Raw genomic sequence first — 11734 nt, forward strand, 5'->3', positions numbered from 1 at the left:
AAAAGTTAGGCATCAAAGCTTTCTCTCTCTCTAGTGTACAATGAGAGTTAGGCTGCTTCAGAAGACAATTCATTCCACCTCTTTTAGGATAGTTTAGGTCCTGATGACCTCCTACATCCTTCCTCTCTTTAGAGAGATGGTAGAGCAGGTGATTCATGTAAGCGCAAATTCAAATCAACTACAGTGTGAAGTCTATGGCTGAACTAACCCCTCTCAATTCCCTTTACAGTCCATGCAAAGCATAAGCATTTTAGGCATGATTCATCCCACCTGTTTAAGATAACAATTTCTGAATGAGATGCCATTTTCTCCACTGAGTAGACTAAGGAAGACTAGTATGTGCAGAGACACTGACTTTGGAGACTGATAATTATTAAGTGGAATCTTTTCTAAGTACCTAACTTTTATCTAATTCAAGTTAGGAGAACTCAACCTGATTTTCTATGGAAATATAAAGAAAGATCATAAAGTTACACTTAATCTGAGATGAGAACCAAGATAATGTGAAATTGGCCCAAGCATGTATTATCTGCCAGAGCAATTTGAGCATATGTTGAAAAATGTATTTGAGCCCTTCGGTAAACTGTTAAGAATCAGCTGGACTGTTATTTTTTTATCATGTCAAAACCTCATTGGAATAAATAAATAAATAAATAAACCTATGCCTTCTTACAAATAAACAACGAATTATCATTAGAGTTAATGTTTTACTACCATACAAAGATGAATTTTATGATAGGTATGGGAAATATACCACATCTTTTCTGTGTCTGACCACCTCTGAATCAAAAATCCAGTTTCTTTCTAAACTGCATGGTAAGGCCATATTATATTCCTTTCTGGTGAGATCTGAGATAGCCTAGCAAGACATGAATTAGTATCAATAATAAAAATTAAAAATTTCTGCTTGTCTTGATTTAAAAATGTGCATTTTTTTAATGATTAAAAATGTTTTACCATTTAATTCCATTTTTTTTTTAATTTTTTTTTCTGTGTGTGTGAACAATTTTTAAATACAAATAAGAAGTAAAATTTCTCTAAGGTGATCTTTCAATACAGAAAAAAAAATTGTACAAACTCCTTAGCTTATCTCTACCCAGGCTATATCTGTCTGTGCAGGATACTTTTTGGCTTAAAAGTTAGTATTTCAAGAACCTTGATAGAGTTTTGCAGTACTAGACCCTTTTTCTGTTCAAGGGATTCATTTTGGCAGTTTTAAGGAGGTCTGTCAGCCCTAGTAATGATGCTGGATATTTGGAACAAATAATACTTGAACAGGCATTTTCTTTTTTTTTTTTTTCTTTTTTTTTTTCTGTTTTGTTTTTGTTTCTTATAAATCTTCTTGTGTATGTGAGCTCTTCCCTCCAATTTGAACACAAGAATGAAAGGATGTCTCCCATGTGCAAACGAACAGGAAAGCTTCATACTAATATTTGTAAATATTACTTCTCCATTTGCATCCATAGTACAACAGTACTAATCATCATTAATTTCTATTTATTTATTAATTTATTTATTTTACCTTAATGTGATGACTTAAATAGCTTTATATTTGATTCCCCAAGTAGGTGTAATTTACCTCCTTCATCTGTATCAAACATTTTGGCATTTCAGTTATGATGTAGTTTGGGATAATATGAGGAAAGGTCTAGAGATTTGTTTTCCTCATTTCTTTGTTTTAAAGTGAAAGATTCTGTGGCTGAGGTTGTTCTTGGTTTTGTTGTCTTTTGTTTGTTTTTGTTTTGTTTTGTTAATTCTTATGAATAGAAGTCTTGTTAGGTGCTTACACATCCCTGGTACCTTTAAACCAACCATCACTCTTTACATTTTTAGTAGAAAAGGGCCTAGTTGCTTGGGCCATGTATATGTACAACTAAGTACCTATTGCTTTAAAAGTAGATACGGAACTAAAAGCTCTAATTTTTCTTCCCACTCTTTAATCCTTTAACATGGACCAATAAACAGAGATTAAGGAATTAATCTCACAACAAGGAAATTATATATTACAATGGTCAGTTGGGGTTAGACCTCTTTTAGTCTTCTCTTATTTTCATATCTCTGTGTTGTTTTTCTGCTAAAGATATTTCATTGGAATGCTTTAGTAAAGCTGTGCATTGGCAGAAGTCTCCAGAATAATCTGTCAATAGAAGAATTAGTTTTATTTTGTTCTCAAAAAACAAGAGTGTTACCTCACTTCACAATTGGAGATAGCAAGACATGGAGTCAAATGTCTTACCAGATCACCTATCAGGTATTTTGCAGACTTAAGGAAGATTTTGGAAGACTGGACTTCTATGTCAGCTCTTTGGCCCATGAGATTTGAATTGATCTTTCAAGTTACCAGAACTGTTATTTAAAGAACATGGTGCTCCACATAGATTTAAAATCTGTAGAGCAGAAGGGCAGTATGTGAATCATGACTTTGACTGAACTTGCAAAAAATATGAAGGAACAAAACAAAACAAAACGAAACAAACAAAGAAAAAAAAATCACAAAACAAAGCAAACACGGAGTGATACGTAACAATTAATAACCAATATCATGTGTATGATATTATGCAATGCCACTGTAGCTATAAATGTGATGTGAATGAGACCATGACATATAACCAATAATAGCTGTTTGATTTTGGATACGGCAACTGCATAGGGAAGCTGTGGCATCTTGACCACAGGAAATCCATGACTGTTAATGCTAGTGAAATTTTCAGAGCAGAGAGATTCACAGAATAATTTGACTTCAGAAAGAAGTTGCAAAGTTGGAAGTGAAGCTAATTGTTAATGACGTAAACCTGGCCCTCTTGAATTCAATACCCATTTTACTATTGGTTTCACTTTAGGGAAGAAGTTCACCTCCAGGTTGTCATGGAAAACATGGGCACTAGCTGTTGGAGGAAAGAAATCAAAGAAAGGATAGGGAAATGGGTTACAGACAAGCCAAACAGGAAGGTAAGGAAAGTGGATATCTGCAGGAAGTGAGTACTGCAGTGATTGTTTTAAACTAGTAATAAAGTTGTTTCTCATAGTCAAGGTTGAAAAGAGGAGCTTTCATAGTGCCAGTGTTACTACAGTCACTTAAACAATGACACAAGTAAAAAGTATCTTGAATTTTTATTTCATATATTTTCATTATTTGTAAGGAAAGTGAAAAGGGAATTTATTCATGACTGTAATGCTTGGAACTGGCAATCATGCTGCAGGGCTCCAGTACAGAATTTGCATTGCGGATGCCTGTTCCCATGGGAAACCTGCTGAATACTGAACTCATTTCAGAGGTCCTTGTAGCTTTCAGTAACTCACCCAGCTGGGCCAGAACCACCACTGAACACACAGGATTCTTTATAAACAGTTCCTATGTTTGTGTGCCATCCAGGATCCTTGCATCATACTCATTTTTGATCTCTCTTTTTTTTTTTTTTTTTTTTTTTTAAGTGGTCAGCTTTTAAACCTGATATCAAAGGTCTGTCCAGAACACATAAAGCATAAGGTCACCTCATGTAATACTTTTTCTGCATCAGTGGTGAAGTATTAATTCAGAAAAAAAGATACATTAATCCTACAGTATCATATATGAGAGGCAAATTGTCTTCTCATTATGCCTACTCCTGTTTTCCAGTAGTTGACATGGTCAACCTCTGAAGCCTTAGGCTCCCTGTCTATCCCTGTCAAAACTCTGGGTCATAAAAAGACACCTTTGTCATGGTGTCCTTCTGTCTGTCTTTTTATTATTATTTTATTTTAAATCTCACCCTCTTTATTTTCACTGGATGTCCCCTTTCCTTGTTCCAGAAATAATCAGATTATCTGTTCTCTTCAGCTTGCAGGGTCTACTTGAAGGCCCATTTAAGTCGATAGTTTCTTTCCTCTGACATCAGTGAGGTCTGGATGAGGCCCAAAATGAACATGATTTAACTCAGTTTGATAGGATAGATATTAACTATACTGATTGCTACTGGAAACAAATTTCTGAGCCTCTCACTCTAGGAGCCAACCACAATAATTTTAATTATACAAAAGGAAGTATTTCTTGTGTAAAAACATTCCAACTACTTCCATTTCTTTCAAGCTACTTCAAAAGTGGGCAGAACTACAAAGTAGTATTGAAAGCTCAGGATGGGGTGGAGGGGTATTTCCCTTCCTCTGAAATTCCTCCCCCATATATGCATACTGTTAAACCATCCCTAGCAGGGATTACTTTTATCTCCAGCTCATGAAGAAATTTATGAAGAGCTTTTCGCTTTTGTCCTTGGAATACACCACGTTGTGCAAAATGGCATGTGAAATATTTTCTTGAAAAAGGAGATTGAACGGTTCCCGTCATGTGCTTTCTTTGTCCTTCCTTTGCCAGTGTCAAAGTTCTTGTTGTGCAGGAATATAGGGCACCTGCATCTATGTTCAAGTAGTTGAAAGAAAGTGAGAGCTCTGTTGAAGATCATCAAGCTACTGGAGATGTACCCAGAACTGCTAAATTGCATACCCTGCATGTAAGGTGAGTAAATGCAGCAAATTTAACCTTTTTCTGTTTATAGCTACGCCAGTACCTTTTACTGAAAGTTTGTATCATCTGTGAATCTGAGAATCTTAGTGGCAATAGCCATACTAGTTTGATCTGGAGGACTGTATTTCAACACATAAGGGAAATGAAGAAAGTTAATTTTTCTATATCAGCTGATCTGTAAGTCTTTCTGTCCATACTAATAGCAGCTGTGATCCAGTGTTTGCAGTGCTTAAGCAGGGGTTCAGGATACACAAATTCAATTGTGGGAAAGACCAACAGACCCTCCAACAGATCACACAACATGTAACAGTACAAAACCTTACCTCAGTTCCCTTTCTGCTCGATGGTGCTCCGGTTGAGCTGTGAGCTAGAACAGGCATTACTTTGTCATTCAGGGATTGCCTCTACCTATCGTGGTGTGACTCCAGTCTCTGTTGGACTTCTGAAAATTACCCTTCCTTTTTCTCTCATTTGTGCTTTCACAGCAATGTATGTGAAGAGGGAAGCAGGAAAGAGTTGTTTTTGTTTCTTCTTTATATTTTATTTTTATTTATTTTGTTCCTTCTCCTCTTGCATCTACTTTTTTTTTTTTTTTATGTGTATTTTTATGGATAGCAACAATAGTAATGGGGTTGAGGATTATTTTCCTGAGAAGATGTTTGACTCATCATCTCTAAGCACACTATCAAAACAGTTTCTACTCTGTGGATTGCAGAAATTCCTAATGATACAGATAATTTCAACAAATCTACTCATCTTCTTTGATTAGAATCCTACTTCTTTGTACTCACACAGACCCAGAACAATGCTATCACCTTATCTTTCATTTTTCACAATTTCAAAGGATTTGACAAAATTTAAGCAACCAAGCATCTTTCCCACCTCTGCCTTGGGAGGTGGGAAAATCTGGGGATGTGGTGTTATCCCAGTCTCTCCCTCTTTCCCGTGTACCATGAGAATGCCTCACTTCTTCTCACTGGTAGAAGGAGTAAACTCTTTGCAAGGTAAGCATACTACCTTCTCTATCATTCTCTTTCACTTCTGAATGAAACACAGATCTGGAGGCAGCTAAAAAAGCAAAGGCAGACCTGCAATGTCAAAGGCAGCTATAAGAGGTTGAAGTGCTGGCAGGAAGGCTGGAAGAAGGAGCTGAGTATTTGAGAGAAAATGGCTACACCATGAGGCTGGTAGATATTCCCTCTGTCCTTTCTCCCATGAAACTAGAGGAGAGGTATCAAAATGGGCTAGTATGGAGGAAAATATGCCACTATGAGTGCAGGAATAGCTTGCTGCAGTTCTGGAGGTCAATATTCAACATACATAAGCACAGACAAGCTGTGATTTCCTAAGGTAATGAAGGAAGAGGGGAAAACAGAACCCAAATGTCTTGACTCTTACGACACTGCTAGACATGACTAGTCATTCTAAATCCTCTCCTCTGCCAAAACAAACTGAATACTCTGGCCTCTTAAATATATTCTCCTATAGTGATAATATTTTCTGCAGATAAGAGTGCCATATGCATTATATATGAAGCTAGAACAGTCAATAGTCTATTCATGCTTTCCTTCCTCTTCGCTATATGAGACAACTTTAAGAAAACAATCTTGATGTGTAAGTGAAAATTAAGAGAGATATAAAGAGAAGAACTACATAATACAAGCACAGGGGTATTGGTTCAAGGGAAGGTTTTGCCCCTGAGAAGCAGCTGGTGCCTTACTTTCCTTCAGAAAAAAAAACACTCCCACTTACACTTTTCAGTTTTAGTCTTTGGGCTGTAACAAAGCTCCCTGTCATTATATTGTATTGCCAAATACCTGTACTGTAATAGAAGGAAAGATCCACACCAACAGGGATGGAATACAAGCATGGACTAAGGGGGTTGTTTTGCATAAAGAAAATAAATGTAAACATTTTCAGAAGGGAAATGTAGATAAAGAAATACATATTTTTTTGAGGCCAAGCAGGTGAGCTGAGATAGACTCAGGAGGGGGACTTTGCTCTTTCCTGTCTCATGCTCAGTGCCTGCACATGAGATGCAAAGAGGAGGATACAGCCATAACTTTCCCTGGAAATTCACTTGAAGAAGGAATGACCACCTCTGCAAGCTCAGAGGGGATTTTCATTTCCGACCAGATGTTTGGGTATCAGACCAATGTACAAATCTACATTTAAACACTATTGCAGATGACCAAAGGAACCCTGCCAGGTCTGGTGGGATCTTGGGTCTCTATTACTCCCCAGCACTCTTATTACAGGGGACTTGAGATCACAGAAATTCCCAGAAATTTTATATGACTGGGTGGCATGTTTAAGTGATGTTCCCTGAAATTAATTATTTCTGTTAGACATTTAATTTTATTCTTAAGCTTTCAAGACTGATTTATTTTCCAGCTCTAGTTAAGGACTGAGGGATGAAAATAAATAGGATGGGATTTTGGAACCTAAGTCAAAATTACAATCTCAATAAATCCCGGTTAGGTGACCTTCAATCACACGTTGAGAGAGCCGTAGGAGCTGGTCAGAGCTGTAGGAGCATGTGTTACAGGATCATTCTTTGGCACGGAGGCTAGTGAACACGACAAGGCTGCCATCCATGTTATATGATTTCAGAACAGCCTAGCTGCATCAAAATTGCTTATTGGATCTGGGTTCTAGCCTGTGCTAAGTCCCAGATTGTGCCTTGTAATTATTGGAGAAAATGCTAGTTGGCCCCAGGCCTAAGCAGTGACCTTTTAACAATGTCGTGGTGTGCATAACCATGTTTGTGAGCCATTTTTATTTATTTATTTATTTAGAACCAGGTAACCATATCTGTGAGCTTGACATGGTTGAATTTACTTGTAAAACTTTAATCCTAAACTCCAAAGACACTTCCAATTTAGGCTGAAAGTTTTTCTTACCATCCCAAAACATTGTCTTCTTGATATGGGCTCGCAGAATTGAATCCATAAATTAGTTCTAAGAAAAAATAGAGTTGGGATTCAGTCTGGGTTTGAGATATCTACATTTAAGAGTTTTGATTTAAATAACTGTATGTTGATGATATAAATGTTGATAACTGAATAGAGTCTGGGCAACAATTCAATTTAACAAGTTTTGGTGTCTGTTTTGGGGATAAGTGAATACTTCTCTAGGTTCCCCTGACCACACTGACCAAGGGTCTGATTCAGTTGTCCACACATAGATGTCTAGTGCCACTTAAACTTGACTCTGGACATGAAACCCGGTCTGCAGCTGTCATTACAGAAAGGCACTTTCTGACTGTCTTCTATGTCATTCTCTCATCTTTCAAGCCAGTGCCATAAGGAATAAGTCATACTCAGCAGGACATAAGGCTTTCTCAGGACCCTTAGTTTATGCCTCAGTACTAAGGCTTCTGAAATGCATTAAATGTCAGTGTGGGAGCATCTGAACCCTGCATATCTCTCGACTATAATGGCAGATTATATTCCCTGCGCACATGCAGACACCTCATAAAGAAACTTTCCTGTAGATGTCTTATGCCTGAACTGAAGCCTACCCTACAGGCTGCTCTTTGATAGCCTTGACCCTGTGGGTGTTCTGAGATCACACTTAATGTGTTGGCCTCATCAAAAATGAAGTGACTGATTTTTGTGGTAGTTCATGATGGCAGTAATATGGTCATCTGGTAGAGTTAGTGTCATTCAGTTTTTGGAAGACTGTCACTGGGAAACTCTTGGTTGAGCAGAGGGATGGTCTCCACACCTTCTTCTTCTGATCTTCCACTGCATGGAAATGCAACCAAACAGCAAAAACAACCAAATCTCAACAAGATGCCTTGAGAGAGTACAAAATACCTACTTCTTATAGAAATATTTGTAGAAAATGTAATTCTCATCAGCCCTAAGACAGCCTGCGCCTTTGCCTTAGATTACAGTGAGTATGACATGGTGGCAGCAAGGAGAGTGAAACTGAGGAACAGAGGAGCTGTGAAGGAGTAAAATGTAGGGAGATGTTTCTTGAGTGGCTTGGCTTGCTGTCTGCTCAGTTTGTGTCCCATGGCATCCCATGGGACTCCCATCCTCTTGGGCAAGGATGCCTTTCCTGTCATCCTTACTCAGGCTCTAGTAGGGCACTCACAAAGGTTGAAGAGAGGAGGAAAGTTTCAGCAATGCCTTGTTGTTGTAGGTATATTTTAACCCAATGACTGTTTGAACAAAATATTCAGATTCCATTAATGTTTTGGAAATACCCATTTATAATGTGTTCCATGTATACCCATTTATAATGTGTTCTGATTCTGGAGACGTGGTTCCCTACAGTGCCCCAGCATCTACTTGCAGCCTAAGCTAGAATTGATAATCAGGTTTCTCAGGTTGGATGCAAAAAAGAAATAGTAGTAATGTTAAACAATTTAATAACCATTTAATACCTTAGCTTCCCCTGGCTCAGAGGAAGGAAGGGGCAAGCAGCTACAGTAGAACAAATGAAAACTGGCTCAATCTGATAGCTTTTCCATTCCCACAGGGAGCTGAATTGCTACACTGCCAACAGCAGATATTGTTTGGTGAGGCTATAAGCAGTGGGGCATCCTCCACAGATCTGAAACACACTGTGCCACCAGCATGACCTGGAGCTGTCTAAAGAAAAGTAAGAGATTCTCTGCTAGTTGGTTCAGTGTCAGTACAGCCAGTAAAATAACTATTTACGTGGAATTTTTGCAAGGTTTTTGCTCATTTTGTAGTAAACCAGACATTATTTGACATGGCTGGTGGAATTTCAAGTTCATAGTATCATAGAATGGCTTGGGTTGGAAGGGACATTAACGATCATCTAGTTCTTACCCCCCTGCCATGGGCAGGGACACCTCCCACTAGATCAGGTTGTTCAAAGCCCCATCCAACTTGGCCTTGAAAACTTCCAGGGATGGAGTTCATAAGTTCATGCATAGGAAGAACCAATTGCTGCTGTGTTTATGAATAATGCCTTGTATGCAATTTCACTGAAGAGATTTCCCAGGCGCTGTCTGTTTAAGGGTTTTGGGAGAACGTGTCTTAACGTTAACTCTGACACAGATACTCACTGTTGCGTTTTTCTCTTGTCTGGGACATGTTCTGTCACAATACTGAATTCCTCAACTAGACTAGCAGATAGGCTAATATATATATTGCTCAGAGTTGGTAGGAAAAAAATAAATCAAAAATAATATTTTATTTTTGTTTGTGTATGTTCCCTTTGTGTGTGTCTGTGTGTAGAAAGTGAAGAAAAGGGGTTTTAATTTTGAGTTCCACATATCTCAGGGACTGGGAGTTTGACTTATGATTCAGATTTTATTTATTTATTTATTTATTTATTGGGGGGGAAGTGGGGGTTAGTCATAGAAATGATATAAAAATTCTTTATTTGATATAGTCAATCCAATTTATATGTAGCTGGTCTCCTGTCTCACTATTTGTGCAGTGGCTGTCAGTAATGAAAGTTAATGGACAGACATCCTTCAAGTGGTAGTACCAGGGACAAGTAAGAGAATCAGTAGGGAAGATAACCTCCAAATAACTCTACCCCATATTCCATATAACCCATTTTTTCCATCTCCCTTCACCCTTCCAACAGAAACCATATACTTATCCTTAGTCCAACTAGCAGAGAAACTTTTCATTTTGCCCTGAAGCTCAACAGACCTGGCTAGCTTAGAGAAATAGATCAGACAACATTAAAAGCAAAAAAGTTGGCTTTACATGCAACAATGCTTTCCTACTTAACAAGCATAGCCCTGATCATGCAGGGAGACCCTTGCAGGCAGACTGCAGAATTCAAGTTGTAAATTAATATTTCAAATGAGCCAGACCCTTTCATTTTAATCAGAACCTCATTTTAATAAACTTATTGTGCCTAGAACAAACAATCCTTGTATGGTGTTGTAAACCCCCCTTACACTTCAAAACTGTCAAGGTACTCAGGGAAAATATTCATTAGACATTTCAGGAAGTTACCATGTATCTTTTACACCATGGCCTTATTCCAATTTCTTCCCTCTCTTTCCTTTGGTGTTTGAAAATTTTAAATCCCAGTGACAGTCAATTCCAGGGGTGTTCATTTCTGACTGGAGTGACAGCTTTGAACTCTGTGGAGGAAAACAATCCAGAAAAGAAAGGTGAAAAAAATAAAAATTAAAAAAAAAGAAAGAAAAAATCTCTTGCTTAGGTTAGGTCGGAACCTCTTGGCACTGTCCACATTCTTCTCCAGCACCTTGGCTTCTTGCTTCCCATCTGAAAAGGAACAGAAAAAAAAACAGATAATCAACCAACTCCGGTGCACTTTCACAATTTCTGTATAAAATTTCACTTAATGCAATGTGGCGCCAGGGCTGGGCGTATGATGGTACCATTCAGAATATGTTTATATAACATGACTGCATGCCACTGTGATCCTTTAAATTCTTTTCTAAGAGCTTTACTCACTCCAGGTTCACTCATCCAAAACGCTTTATAATCTCAAATATCTCTGTTACTTTCACCTTTGAGCAGCAGGGCAGGAGAGAAGGGGAAGGGGAATGGTAGAAAGAAGAGGGAAAATCTGTAGCTGGTGTGGGCACTGGGAGAGTTTTCTGTTTTTGCTCATTCCCAGGCTACCCCCCCCCCCCCAAAAAAAAATTAAAAAAAAAAAATAATCAAAGAAAGCTTTATTGTGAAATCTTTATTCTGTTCTTCCTTCTTTCTTTGTCCATCTGGCATCCCACAATGCATTTATCAGTGGTATCAGATAGGTTATAATGGTGTATTACAGGGCTATAATGGTGTAAACAAAGACATGTCTAGTAGATTTTGCTTAGGCAAAACAGTTCTTTATAAGCATTTTTTTTTTTAAATATGCATGCTCTTCCAAGCCTATAATACAATGTCTACGCGTATATCCCAACATTTGACTCAACTTGCATAATTTCTTCACAGTTTGCTTTAAAACAATATTATTGCCAGACATGAAAATAAGTGTGTCTGTTTCCAGCAAGAACAATGACGGTCTTTCATTTGGATGGTACATTGCTCAGTCATTTTAACCTAGGCTTGGGGATTAAGGGGTGCAGTTTCCCATCATATGTCAAAAAATACATTAGGCAAGTGAAAGATATTACACTGTGGGGTATGTTACTTATTTGTATAAACAGTTCTTATAGCAACAGCAGTGCTGTATAAATAAGAGTTTTGTAGGGTATGTTGCTGTTGTACACTATCCAAAAATTCATTATGAATAAGGAAATACTTCCAACAGGTA

Source organism: Anser brachyrhynchus (assembly GCF_964034855.1).
Source record: "Anser brachyrhynchus genome assembly, chromosome: 1".
In the NCBI taxonomy this organism is placed as follows: domain Eukaryota; kingdom Metazoa; phylum Chordata; class Aves; order Anseriformes; family Anatidae; genus Anser; species Anser brachyrhynchus.